Source organism: Protopterus annectens, chromosome 1.part0, assembly GCF_019279795.1.
Source record: "Protopterus annectens isolate FY-2018-M chromosome 1.part0, PAN1.0, whole genome shotgun sequence".
Taxonomy (NCBI): domain Eukaryota; kingdom Metazoa; phylum Chordata; order Ceratodontiformes; family Protopteridae; genus Protopterus; species Protopterus annectens.
The window spans coordinates 1,605,616,793-1,605,630,299 of NC_056725.1; positions in this window are offsets into that span (position 1 = coordinate 1,605,616,793).

Here is a 13,507-nt window from a genome sequence, read left to right on the forward strand (position 1 = left end):
AGAAAAATCCCTTTGGCAATAGCATTACTTGTTGGGTGGAAGAGGACAGAGAGGTATTTATTGGACCTAAAGAGTAGGGAGTGTTCATGGTGATAGTGAAAGCTAAGTGAGAGATCAAGCCATATATCTGAAGCTATTAACCTGCTCAATGGCATTGTTAAGGTAGTTAAGAAGAAGAAGTTAGTTGGGGTTATTTGGCCTTTTAGTAGAGGTGCTAAAGAGCATAGTTTTAGTTTTAGAGGATTTAAGAAATACTTGTTTTTTTCTGAGCCAGTTAATGAGGAAGAGGAAATCTCTTTACAGATCATATTGAACTAAATCGGTTAAGTGAAAGATGACCATTTCATCTGTGTTTAGAAAGAATGGAAGCTGGCGAGTGTTACGTGTAGGTTTATTTTATAAAAATATAGAAAACAAGATAAGCCAATATGGAGCTTTGAGAAACTCCTTTGAGTAAGGGAGTACTGACTGGTATACTGAATGATGTTGAAATTTGCTGAGAAATTTCAGATGGAAAGGTAATTTTGGAACCAGGGAATATCATCAGGGCTAATCCCGATGTCAGCGAGGTGATTAAATAGGATTGATAGGAATGATACCTCAGTATAAAGAAAAAATTATCAATTTCAATAATTGGCTAAGCTTCTGGTGGCATTCAAAGGGGATCCAGTGTCTGTCAGCCTGGGATGACATGCTAGACAAGCCACGTTGCTTCGTAAAAGACGGCTTGCTCCTGTCACTCCTTGGCTTTTGAATACTGGCCAAGGCTCTTGCTGCCCCCTAGTGCCTTTTTTAGGTAAGGCTCAAAATATAAACCCACCACTGTAAACAGCACAAGTAAAAAATGATGGTTATGCTACTCAATGCCAGGAGTTTAAATCTGAAAATGCATGTGCTCAAAGCACTCCTAAGTACAGAGAACGTCGACATCTGTGCAGTAACTGAAACCTGGTTCAAGGCTGCAGAGAGCACTCCAGCACTACTTGGCTACAACTCATACCACACATTTTGGCCGCAGAACACGGACCGAAACACAAAAGGAAGGGGTGTATCCATATTCATCAAGGATACTCACACCTCCAGGTTAGTGGCACAGCATGATACCTCTGAGATCATCCATGTGCAAATAACATTGGGCAAATCTGCAATGCAAATTGTGGCCTGCTACAGATCACCCTCCATGACCCAGGACCATCACTCTGCCTTTCTGGAGACACTGGAAAGCATGAAGGTCCAACCGAACACCCTGATATTGGGCGATTTCAATTACCCTACCATTAACTGAGAAAACTACTTGAGTACAAACTCCCAGGCTCAGCGCTTCCTGGAATTTATCAACTCAAATGCCCTGGATCAGCTGGTAAACTTCCCTACCAGAGGCCACAAATATTGGACCTGGTCATCACCAACATGGATGACAGGTGTTCCTTACTGGAGGTCAACCCATCACTGGTTAGATCAGACCATAAACTAATCACCCTGGATGTCCACACCCCACCGCCACCCCCAACCAAGGCAACCACAGTGAAAAACTTTTCTAAAGCAAACTTCACCTTACTTTAGGCAGAGGTGGTAAGTTTCACAGCCCCCACGCTAAAGGATAACACTGCCCAAGATGCAGAATCCTTTACAATTACACTCTATGAGCACCTACAAGGATGCATGGATCATGCCATCCTTAGCAAGACCAAGACTCACTCCCCTAAGAGAAGGAAACTGGTCTGGTGGACCTCTGCCATAAACAGGTTATACAACAGAAGGAGGAAACAAGTTCAGAAAAAAAGCAAATCCCAAGAAGGAAAGACATCCCTGATCGGTATCAGTAAGAAACTAAGGTCCCTCATAAAATCATCCAAGGCTAACTTCGAAAGAAAAATAGCCAAGGATTCAAAAGATAACTACAAAGCCTTCTTTAGCTATGTCAAGAATCCAAGTGGCAACTCGCAGATATGCTCTGAGCTAGTGAAAATAGCACAAAATATACTGAACCTACTGATATTGCCAACATCCTGGCAGATAGATTCAGTGCAAACTTCATCTCCCTCTCACCTTCAAAAGGGCCCACAACAATACCGGAAAAATGTAGTGTCCCAGAAATCACAGAAGCACAGGTGAAAACAGCCCTTTCAAAAGCCAAAAACACAGCATCAATGGGGCCAGATGGTGTCCCAGGCTGCATCTTGCACGAACTACAGAATGAACTAACCCCCCACCTAAACACGCTGTTCAACCTCAGCCTTTCCACAGGATACATGCCCATAGAATGGCACACAGCAATGGTTATTCTGCTCCACAAAGGAAGGGCCACAACTGACCCTGCTAACTACCGCCCCATAAGCCTGACTAGCCTGGTCTGCAAGGCTATGGAGTGCATCATCATGGAACTCATTAACAAAGACATTGGGAATCTCCAAACACTTGACCCGACCCAGTTCAGCTTTGTTAACAGCAGATCATGCCTACTAAACCTGGATGACTTCTTCGAGACAGTCACCAAGGCCATAGATGAGGGAAAGGTCGATCACACAGCCTACCTTGATCTAGAAAGGCATTTGACACCATTCCTCACTCAGGTATTATATAAAAACTCACCAGCCTGAACATAAACCCCTACGTCACAAGATGGGTTGCCAACTGGTTTACAGACAGAACTCACGTGGTAAGAATAGCGGGCTCCAGGTCGACTCTAAACCAGTCACAAGTGGTGTCCCGCAAGGCTCGGTTCTGGAACCCGTACTGTTCAGCATATATTTCTGATAAGTACAGGCAAACACAGGAAGACTATGGCTAACCAAGTTCGCCAATGACTGCAAACTGGGAACCATAACTGACTCTCCGGCTGACATGGACATCCTTCAAAAAAGCCTTACTGAGACAGACACCTGGTGTCAAAGTCATGGCCTCAAGCTAAATGCCAAAAAATTCATAGTCATCCTGTTTGGGAAAAACAAAACACCCACAAATTACCACATAGGCGGCAGCCCCCTTAATACAGAAGAGGTAATAAGAGATCCGGGGACCTAGGTAGATAGTAATCTCTCCTTTGACAATCATATTGCCAAAGTAGTTAGGAAATCCTTCCATGTGGCCCATCTAATTACTAAGGGGTTTGCATCTAGAAATAAAGAGGTTATAGTGCCCCTCTACTCGTCACTCATCAGACCCATCATAGAGTACAATGCCCCATTTGGGATGTACCTCATAAGACACTTCCAACAGCTTGAAAGACCACAAAAGCATCTTACCAAGAGGATTACTGGCCTCAAACATATGTCCTGTGCAACCCAAATGAAAAAACTCTGGCTGTACTCATTGGCATATTGCTTACTCAGAGGTGATCTCTGCTCGACTTAGAAAGCCATGTCCAACTCAGACTTGATGGACATGCTCCACCTAAAGAAATCCAAGTCACTGCGAGCCACGCACTCTAGTGAGCTAAACCTCGCCACAACAATAAATAGAACATGCTGGAGGGATAGATTCCTGTCACAGAGACTCCCCATGCTTTGGAACAAAATTCCTAACTACATTAGGCAGAGCCCCTCACTAACACTCTTCAAGAGAGGCCTTGACAAGTAGATGGGTAACAGAAAATACACCCCTGGGAGCACTTCATTGGCTCTGCTTGACAGAGGCCAAGTTAATTAATCAATGGGGCGGCGAAAGCCGACACACTCTGGCTAGGCTTAAAAATGCCCTTGGGCAGATAGCCTAGTACCTACCTATGAACCTATGAAACTATGATTGGATGGTCGGCCAGGTCAAAGGATCTAGTAAGTTCTATAAATATGGCTCCAGCAAGGACGCCTTTGTCCATTGTTAAAAAGGAGTTATGAGTGATCAGTGAAGGCTCAAAGTACAGTGCAAGTGCTGCAGCCAGACCAAAACCTGTGTTGCTTGGAAGAGAGAAGGCAATACTGACATGTATTGTTTGAGAGTTAATTATATACCAGTTTTTCAAAGACTTTCCAAAAGAAAGAAAGGACGGAGATTGGGTAGTTATTATTGGACAGCTTGGTGTTCGATACTTTGGGGAAAGCTATGATTTTTACTGTTTTCCATGTATTGGCCATACAATTTTGAGTTAAGCAAATGCTGTAGCTATGTGTCAGAGGTGTTACAATGTATTCCCCTAAACTGGAATATGAACCAGGGAAGAAGGCATAATATCCTTGATTGCAAATTTTTTAAAGCAGAAGACGGGAGTATATGTGAGAGAGATAAAGGAGGAAGTGATTTATGTGAGCTGATGGAAGGTAGAAAACTGAGTACTAAAGTTTAAGGATGAGAAGGAAGATTAACAAGAGTGAGTATCAGGAGGAGCTTTACAAACCATTAACCAGCTGACTTCTGCCCAAAATCATTTAGGGGAATGGAAAAAGGATTGATTGATGTGTTCTCATATTCTGACTCTTATGACATCTAATTGCTTGTTTGGAGAGGTTTCTGAGGAGGGTGTAGTGTCATCTAGTAGAAGGAGTTGGCTAAACTTCCAGGAGTGACATGCTTGTCTCTGAGACAGTGGACAGTTTTGAGTTCATAAGTAAAGCAGGTATTGGTCTTGTGCAGTCTTGTAACTATAGGGAAGACGGATTCTTGTAGATTACAGAGAATGTGGGTGAAGAGTTGTTCAGCAATGTTAGGGTCTGAAAAGGAGTATATACACATCCATTTGAAGAGGATAGCTGTGTTTTTATTTTAGTTGTGTTTTTATTGAGATTTATGGCAGAATGTAATGAGTTTTGGAGAGAACGTTTTGAAATCAAGGCAGATGTTGAAGCTTATAGGACAGTAATCTCTAAGTTTCGAAAGGTAGATAGAGGTATGAGAAGTAAGTGAAGGGCTGTCTGTGACTATTACATCATGCAGTGAGTGGTGTGATGAGGAAGAACTGGGCCTGGTGGATTCAGAGAAAAGTTGTGTGAGAGTATATATAGTGAGAAGTTCAAGTATGTGGTTTTGTGATGGGCCAAGGAGATTGAGGTTAAAGTCACCAAGAGAATAAGATTTTTGATGTTATGAACAGAGGAGGTTAAGTCTTTGAGTAGATTATTACACTTTTGTAATGAAGCAGGAGACGGGAGATAAGGCAACAGCTAGAACAATCGGGGAACTAAACTGAGAGTGGATTTGTGCTAGTAGGCAATTTTTAGGAGAATCTCAGCAGGCATTTTAGTTTGAGCAAGCAGTTGAATGTTGATGTCTGAGCTGAAAAAAGTAGAGTACCTCTTCCCTGTTTTTGTCCTGGTGTCAAAAAAGTAATCATAGCCTGAGAAGATATGGAGCATGGAGAGATCTTGTGGTTTAAGCCAGTATTCTGTGATAGCAATGATTAGGGGATTGTGAATAGAGATAAGATAGTTTTAACGGTCTTTTTTATTTTTTTATGTTGAATGCCTTGTATACTAATAAAGAAGCAGGTCAAGGTGTTTGGCCTGGATGTGACTTGATATTACTACATAAGAGTAAGAGGATGAGGAGTATGGATGTGAACTTGATGATTAATCTGGGTAGCTATAGAAGGTGTTCAATGGTAGATAGATGCCAGTCAGAGTGGTACAATTGTATATGAACAGAATAGGCTGAAGAGTCTATAGGATAGTATTGAAGGGGAGGAGTGTAGAGAAGCTTGCTGTAGTGCTGTTGGGTAGAGTGAAGAGGAAGGTGTAGAGAGTATGCTGACTTTTGGATAAATGGTGCTGAAATACATGATAAAGGGAACGTTGAATAAATCTACTAGCAATGTGAACTCATAGCATTGGAAAATAAAAGTAGTTAGAATGATAGTGGTGCTACCATTAGTAATTTACATGTTGACATATATGCAGATGAAGGAAAATACAGATGGTGAGTGATAGATTTGTATGATAGAGATGTTGAATAGGCAAGGAAAAACTGATGGCCCAAAAAGCCTGAGTTTAAGAAGTATGCTATGGTGGTGAATGTAGCACAAAGACTGACAGACTTGGACAATTATAGAACTACATGAAAGGTTTTTGAGGAAAATGATAGAAGGGGTGATGAACTTCTTTTAGAGAGATAGAAAAAAGCATCAGAAGTGGAAAGAAGGAAGTTTATGAAAGCATTGATGTGAATATGAGAAGCAAAAGGGACTAGAGTTCGGGAAACACCAAGTAAAAGACATACGCAAGTATTTAAGATGGAACTGAGACACTGGGGCAAAATGGTGGAGATACATAGAGCAGACGCACAAAGAAAGGGAAAGGGAGAAGGTTAGATGTGAAGGAGAATAGTAAAGTCTGAGAGGGAATAAGGAAGGTGTTATAGAATAGAGAGATGACTAGGGGTATAGAAGAGAGAAGGATAAGGCATAGATGGACGAATTCAGGGGAGATGGAGGAAATAATATGCTTTAATATGCACAGAGAGAAAAAAGGATAATGAAAAACAGAGCATGGTGGAGTGACAAGAATGTAGCTATAAGCATGGGAATTGGTGACTTTTTGAAAGTATCAGGACCAGTGAGAGATCAAGTATGATGGTATAAGACACAAGGATATTAGGACAGAATGGACAATGGGGAATCCCAGAGTGATGGAAATGTGCAGAAAAAGTAAATAAAATCCATATATGGTGAAGATGTAAAGTGCTGTGGAATGAATAATAGAAAATGAAAGCCATATGAGAGAGGGGTTAAGAAAGGGTGGATGCTATCCTTATGTTTATTTGGGGAAGGAAAACTGCAGGGAGTATGAATCAGAGAAGAAAGAATGGAATTTATCAATGGCGGGATGGTTGAAAAAGGAAATTGCAAAGGGGTGAGAGCTGGAAGTAAATTAGTAGTTTTAAGATGGGAAGAATAGTATAGCGGATAAAGTGATGAGTGAATGAAATCAGTGTTGGCCAAAAAGATTAAAGGAAATATATGATACAGTCTAGAGAGGTAGGCAGAAAAAAAGAGGAGAATAGTAGCAAATGAAAGGCACGAGAGTGCATATTATAATATGAGGAAGACATCTTACCTACTTTGCATATAGCAGTGCACTACAATTTCACTCTGTAAAAAAGCAGTACTGTGTGGTCACACGTTTAACCCAGCCAGCTCTAATTTCTGTCTTTTGTTTGGCTCAGTTTGATGGCCAGTGAAAGCATGACTTACTGGAGTTTATCATGGTCAAGGGGACTATCACAAACACTAATAGTTGTTTTGTGGTCTCATAATGTATTCAAATGCAAGTTCTGCTCCTGAAAGATAATAAGAGTGACTGTTGATGCTTTTGACTAGGTGGTCTGAGCTAATGTATGAATAAAGCGAAGCAAATAGTGTTCACCATTTCCTGACTACATGGTAGCAATTAGCAAATGTAAGAGAGGTACATTTGTTTTTACTGACATATTCTGTAAGTTATTCCTCATTCAACTGTCCCTGAGTTTACTGTGTCCCTGATTTTGTTTCATAGTTTTCTTCTGTTTCTTACACTCCCCCACAATACACACACACACACACACACATATATATATATATATATATATATATATATATATATATATATATATATATAAGAAAATGAATGTTGATGCAAGACTTTTTATTAAATTAATTTTTTAAATGAATTGGAATGATATTTTGGGCCTTTGTCCCACTATTATTTTTGGCTTTGTCTGAAAATCTTGAGCAAAGATCAGAAGTGCATCTAGTCTTCAGAAAATATATGATTTTCTGTCAAATTATTATGGATTTCTGTCAATAAATAATGGCAGACAATTAAGTTTCTTACTTTATATACTCTGGAAAATGCTTGCTAATGCAAAATCTGTTATTCCAGCAAAACTCTAAGTAAGAGCAATATTTAAAAATCTGTAATTGAGTTTGAGTTTTTGTGTGTGATTCTTTTAACACCTTTACTGAATTATTGATTAAGACAGGCAAACATACATTTATATAAAAGAACAAACATATTAACATGTTCACTGATACAAACATTATACATCAGATATAAAAGAATAGCAAATGCACCCACCTTACACAGACATTGGGCAGGATTCACGAAGCCTCCGTGTAAGAGTTACAAGGCTTACACGGAGGCTGCAGTTAAACGGTGTGATGTCAGCATGCCATGCATATGCATGAGGGCATGCTGACTCACACCTAAGGCTAACAAGGTCCGTGTAAGACAGTAGGGGGCGTGTCTGTAGGGCGAGCCCTGCAAACGGACACGCCCCCAGAAGAGTAAAAGTCCCAAAAGTAAACCCCCACGACAGAGTCCGTGTAAATGTGAATAAACACAACACAACACATGCCCCCACAGACTATTAACATAAAATGTAAAAGTGAACATGTTATATTTTTTTATAAGTTTTAAAGATGTTTGCCCGTGACTGCGCTCGTTTGCGCGGGCGTGACCATCGCTTAGCCACAGTTAGCAGTCAGTGGAAAAGCATATAAGAACTAAATATGCAAAGTAAGCCAAGAAGCAATAGCGTAGGGGTAGAGACGTCGGCTGAAGAGGAGGCAGTCATGGTTCAAGACCTCACAACATCAATTTTTATTTTTAGTGAAATAAGCACAAAACAATCCCCTGACATATATGTACATGTATAAAATTATTTTTTGTAAAATGTAATGAAATGAGCCATGTATTATGAAGAAATGTGTGAAAAAAAAATGTCAGAAATGCCCATAGCTGAGCTACACTCTAACAAGCTGAGTATATCTGCCCGTAGGTGAGCAGTGTTTTAACAGGTGTAGAAGGAGTGCCCTGGGTTGAGCAGAGTTCTAACACACTGAAACTGTGTGCCTGTAGCTGAGCTGAGTGTAATATGCTTGCTGACAGCCGAACAGCACGTAAGCCAGTGTGACCTGTTTGCGCGGAGCTGCACACCGCGCCAACAAGCTAACCGACGGGCAACGTTGAGCAAGCTGTATCAAAATTGCCTTTACACAGACACACCTCCTAGCCTGTGTAGACAGTCATAAAATATAAAAAGCAATGGCCAGGCTCGAACTCAGGATACCATGCACCATAGTCAAAGTACTGAACCACTAAGCCATAACAGTTACTCTTCGAAATGCAGTAATAACATATATATAGGAATGAATGCAAAGAGAAGCATGACAAAGCAGGTTTTGTGAAGCTGATACAATTCCAAAATGGCCAATCACAGATAAGTGCAGGAAAAATGGCATATATAAGCCCCATAGGTGGGAATACACAGCATAACTGATTGTGGAACTGATTTGCAGTCAGGGTGGCAGGTGTAGGAGAGCATAGTTGCTTCTGAGCACAGAGGTGGGGCGTTGAGGAGTCCAAATATATGGTTTGGCTCCTCGTCCATGATCATGAGGCCCAACTCATGCAGGGCCAGGTCCTGTGGGGAGCATATAGGGCTGAGGCGTGGGACCAGTTGGCACATGATCTCACCAGTGCCACAGGAATACCAAGGATGGAAGCAGGACCAACTGAACCGTTGGATCCAGGAGGCCCGGCAAATGCCCAACGCCCCACTACTGAGTAAGTTACATGTAATTATTTATGTAAGAAATTAACCTAGCTGATATTATGGAGATGTGTATTACAATATTACTAAATTTATATTACAGCTGCAGGTGTCCATTCTGCGAATCGTCGAGCCTATGCCGATAGGCTTGTGCGGTTGCGCCACCAGGCAGGTTAGTAATTCTCTCCCTGTAACTGTAAAAAAATATAAGTATGACAGCTTTCAAAAGAGTGCAGTGTAGTCACTTATTAATAAAAAGTGCAAGTATCAGTGTAAGAGAGATTTTGCTAGTATTGTTTGATTACATAAGTGTGATGCAGCCTGTAATCCAAAAATAAAAATGAAACAAGTCTAAAATAAAGATGTTCCATCTGTAATATAATAGTACATAACCTGCAGCAGGCTGAAAAGTACAGCTACACAAGCTGAGTAAAATACATGTGTGAAATATATCCCCGTTTAAATTCTGAAACATGACACAAGTGAGACTGTTGGAAAGGATTGTCATAATTAAGTAACACATGTCAATAAAGCCTAGAATTAAGTACCATCCTGAATTGTAAAAATAAACCAAGTGAGAGAGTGTGAGAAAGAGGTATGAATCCACCAATAAAGTAGTAATAACTCCTGAATAAAGTATATGCAGTCAGTACATAATGAAATGAATGTGACAGGCAGAACCAAACAGCAACATGTGTTGAAAAAAATACTGAAGCTGGAATGTGTGTCCCAAAATCTGGATATGTTGCTCTCAGTTTGCAATATGCAGATAGTATGGTTGTATGAAATACCAAACATCCACAGTTGTCTAGAGCCATATAAAGCAAATGTAGCAGGATGATGTAGCTGAACAGAGCCAGATATGAATGTGTATGAATAAAAATGAAATGTATATTGATGTAGCAGTAACATTCCTATCACCAACATGCATAAGTTGTCACATAGGAAACTGTAGTCAGACCTGTAGTGTGTATATATCTGCAGCTAGTAGAAATGTACAGCATATGTATAGGTATTTGAAGTTGTTAATGAAATATTTCTTCACCCTACCCTATAACCACAAATAATCCATTCCACATGAAATGGGTATGTGCATTCACAATTAACTCCCCTGGACAATTATCCTGTTGGTTCATACATATTTGCATGTACGTTGATGCATGTGCCCTGTTCATACATCCAAACCTGATGGCCTGTTGCCATCACTCAACCCTGCATGTTGTTGGAACGTGTACTGCTGTTCAAAATATGCATGTGTTATGCTTGCTGTTCAACGGCTTGAATTTATGGGTGTTTGGTTAATGGGAATACTAATGCATGCTGTTACAACTAATTGTGAATGGTATTGCACGTTACTAACCCAAACTGTCACTAAATAATGCAAAACATAGGACGACAGGGAAGGCATGTTCCAGCGGACCCACCTCTCCCACCTCAGCTGGCGAGTGTACCTGGCAGTAGTGCCCAGGCCGGACCCTCCTCCAGTGGCCCTGTGCCACCTGTGGGTGGAAGCGCTGCAGGGGATGGGGCTCATCCCCCCTCTGCAAGTGTGGCTGGAGGAGAACATCCACTCATCCTCCATAGTGTCCGGACTGTGGTGCATAGGGAGATCTGGCACGCTGTGCTTGGGCCCCTACACCAGCTTGAGGCATGGGTGGCACAACTCATGGGCATGCCTGCTGCCTGTCTTACACAGTCCCCAGCACAGCCCCATCCTGGGCAGTGAAGGCACAGTGGCAACTGCTCATGGGTGGGGATCTCAGTTCCACTGTTGCTATCTGTGGGCTCATGGGCTCGAGATATCCAAACATCCATCCCCGTCAATTGTGTAACCCCCCCACATATGTCATACACCACCCCTGTATGCGTCTTGTTTGTCTTGTCTGTTAACCTCCCCTACCTACCTCCCCAGCTATACCGACTTCTTGTACCTGACATACCACTCTCACCTGAAAAAAAAAAAAAAGGGCACTCTGTACCCACAAAAAATTATGCCCCATACATAGCTGCCCATTTTGCACACATGTCTGCTGGACATGTAAACTGGCAATTACAATTGGCTGTACAACAAATATTATTGTTGTCCTCACACCTCTCTCAGGGGTGGAAGGTTTCAAATTTCACACCAAATTACAAACATATGCACAGCTGTTGCTGACGAAGAAATGGGCAGCTATGGGCCTTTCCTATATCCCTCCTGCAAAACCCGAGCTTGTTTTCCTACTGTCCTACCCTCTTTGTGCCCCCTTTTTCATCACTTTCCTATCTCCCCATTTTCTTTTCTTTAAAAGAAAATAGCGCGGGTGTGTGCGAGAGTAAGCACTTTTAAGCAGTAGTAAGTGGGAGTGCGCTTCTGTGCACTTAGCTACGCGTGTGTGCGTGAAGCTAAGCGACAGTGCGCATGCGTGAGCTCTGCGCAAACCAGCGCTAACCCGCTTACAACTGCTTAAAAGTGCCTTAGTCACTCTGAATGACAAGGCCTGTAGTTTTCTCAGCAGCAAAATAAAATACCTCCCTCAGTCTCGAACAGAGGACCTTGGAAACACTAGTCTGCATGACTTACCACTAAGCCATGACTGCTATACAAGAACATTGTGCTGAAAGAAATATATCATAAAATAGTAGGAAGTAATGTAAAGGGAATATAGCAAGTCTAGTACACAAAGCATGTCATGTATATTTACTGTCAAATCTAGCGGATTTGTAAAACAGTACTGTGTAATGAGAAACAGTCATGCTAGTTGGTAGCTACCAGTTAATAATGTCACAGTAGCATCTGGCAAGCCACACACATACTCAGAGCAGGATAAACACTGCCATAGTTGAATAGTTAAGAGATCAGACATAGCAACTGTGACTGAGTTACAGAGATGTCCCTGATGTGAAAACAAATATCAACTGTGCCCCACTGACACCCTGTCAAATGTACTAACAGTAGGCAGAAAGGTGTAACTACACATGCAATGGTAACTGTGAATGACTGAAGGTATGCACCACCTGCACGTCACAAATGGTGTACTAATACATATGCTTGAAATAACCCACAGTCACAACTGCAGAATATCAGAATATGTTATTGGAGTATCCCACTGATATGTACCATTCCATGAGGCTGATAAAAGATGCACCTGAGAGCATCTGAGACCTTCTCAGCAGCATAATCAAATACCCTTGTAAGTGTCAAGGCCCACACCATGGTCAGACCATACTGCATGCAGTAACACCCTACCACAACAAACACATAGGGAATTGCTGCCCAAACAGATTTAGCAAGCATTACAAGCAGTGAATGTAAATGGAAAATAGGAAAGCCATAGCAACACATTACAGGAAAGACACCTAGCAGGCATACAAGGAGTGAATGTAAAGGCCAAATATTGAAGCCATAGCAACAGATTGCAAGAGCCACTGCTATATGCCAGTTACACCACAACCACCACAGGAAAGTACACACACCCATATACACTATTACTAGTCGTAGGTGTGAGTTTACATACACACGGAGAAGAGGACACTGGAGGAAGGAATACTCAGCTTACAGAACAACATGCATTGCAGTGTCTACAACACAGCCTGAAATATGAGAGACATACCAACCCTTACACTCACAGAACAGTATCCACAGCAAACCAGCATGGTCCCCACCCTGATAATCTGAAAGGGCAGATACCTACAAAAGCATCCTGTACTCCCAGTCCACACATGCAATACTTTCATTGCACCATCTGGAGGTAGAGACAGAGAGAGAGACAGAGAGAGAGAAAGAAAGAGAGAAAGAGAAAGAGAAAGAAATAAAAATATAAAAAAAAAAACAGTAACAAAAAAACAAAGAGGTTGACAGCAGGCCAAGAAACTGCAAGCCTATGCAAACAGCTGCAACAAACACAGGTAATGTAAAGTACTAGTATAATAGTCTACATACTGTGAACCCTCCAGATGTGTTATTGGTCTGTATCTATGTATATGAAGATGTGCATAGGGCCAGAGACATACTGCAACTGTCACTGAAGGCTCTACATACATATGTATGTACAGGTAGCTGTGTGCA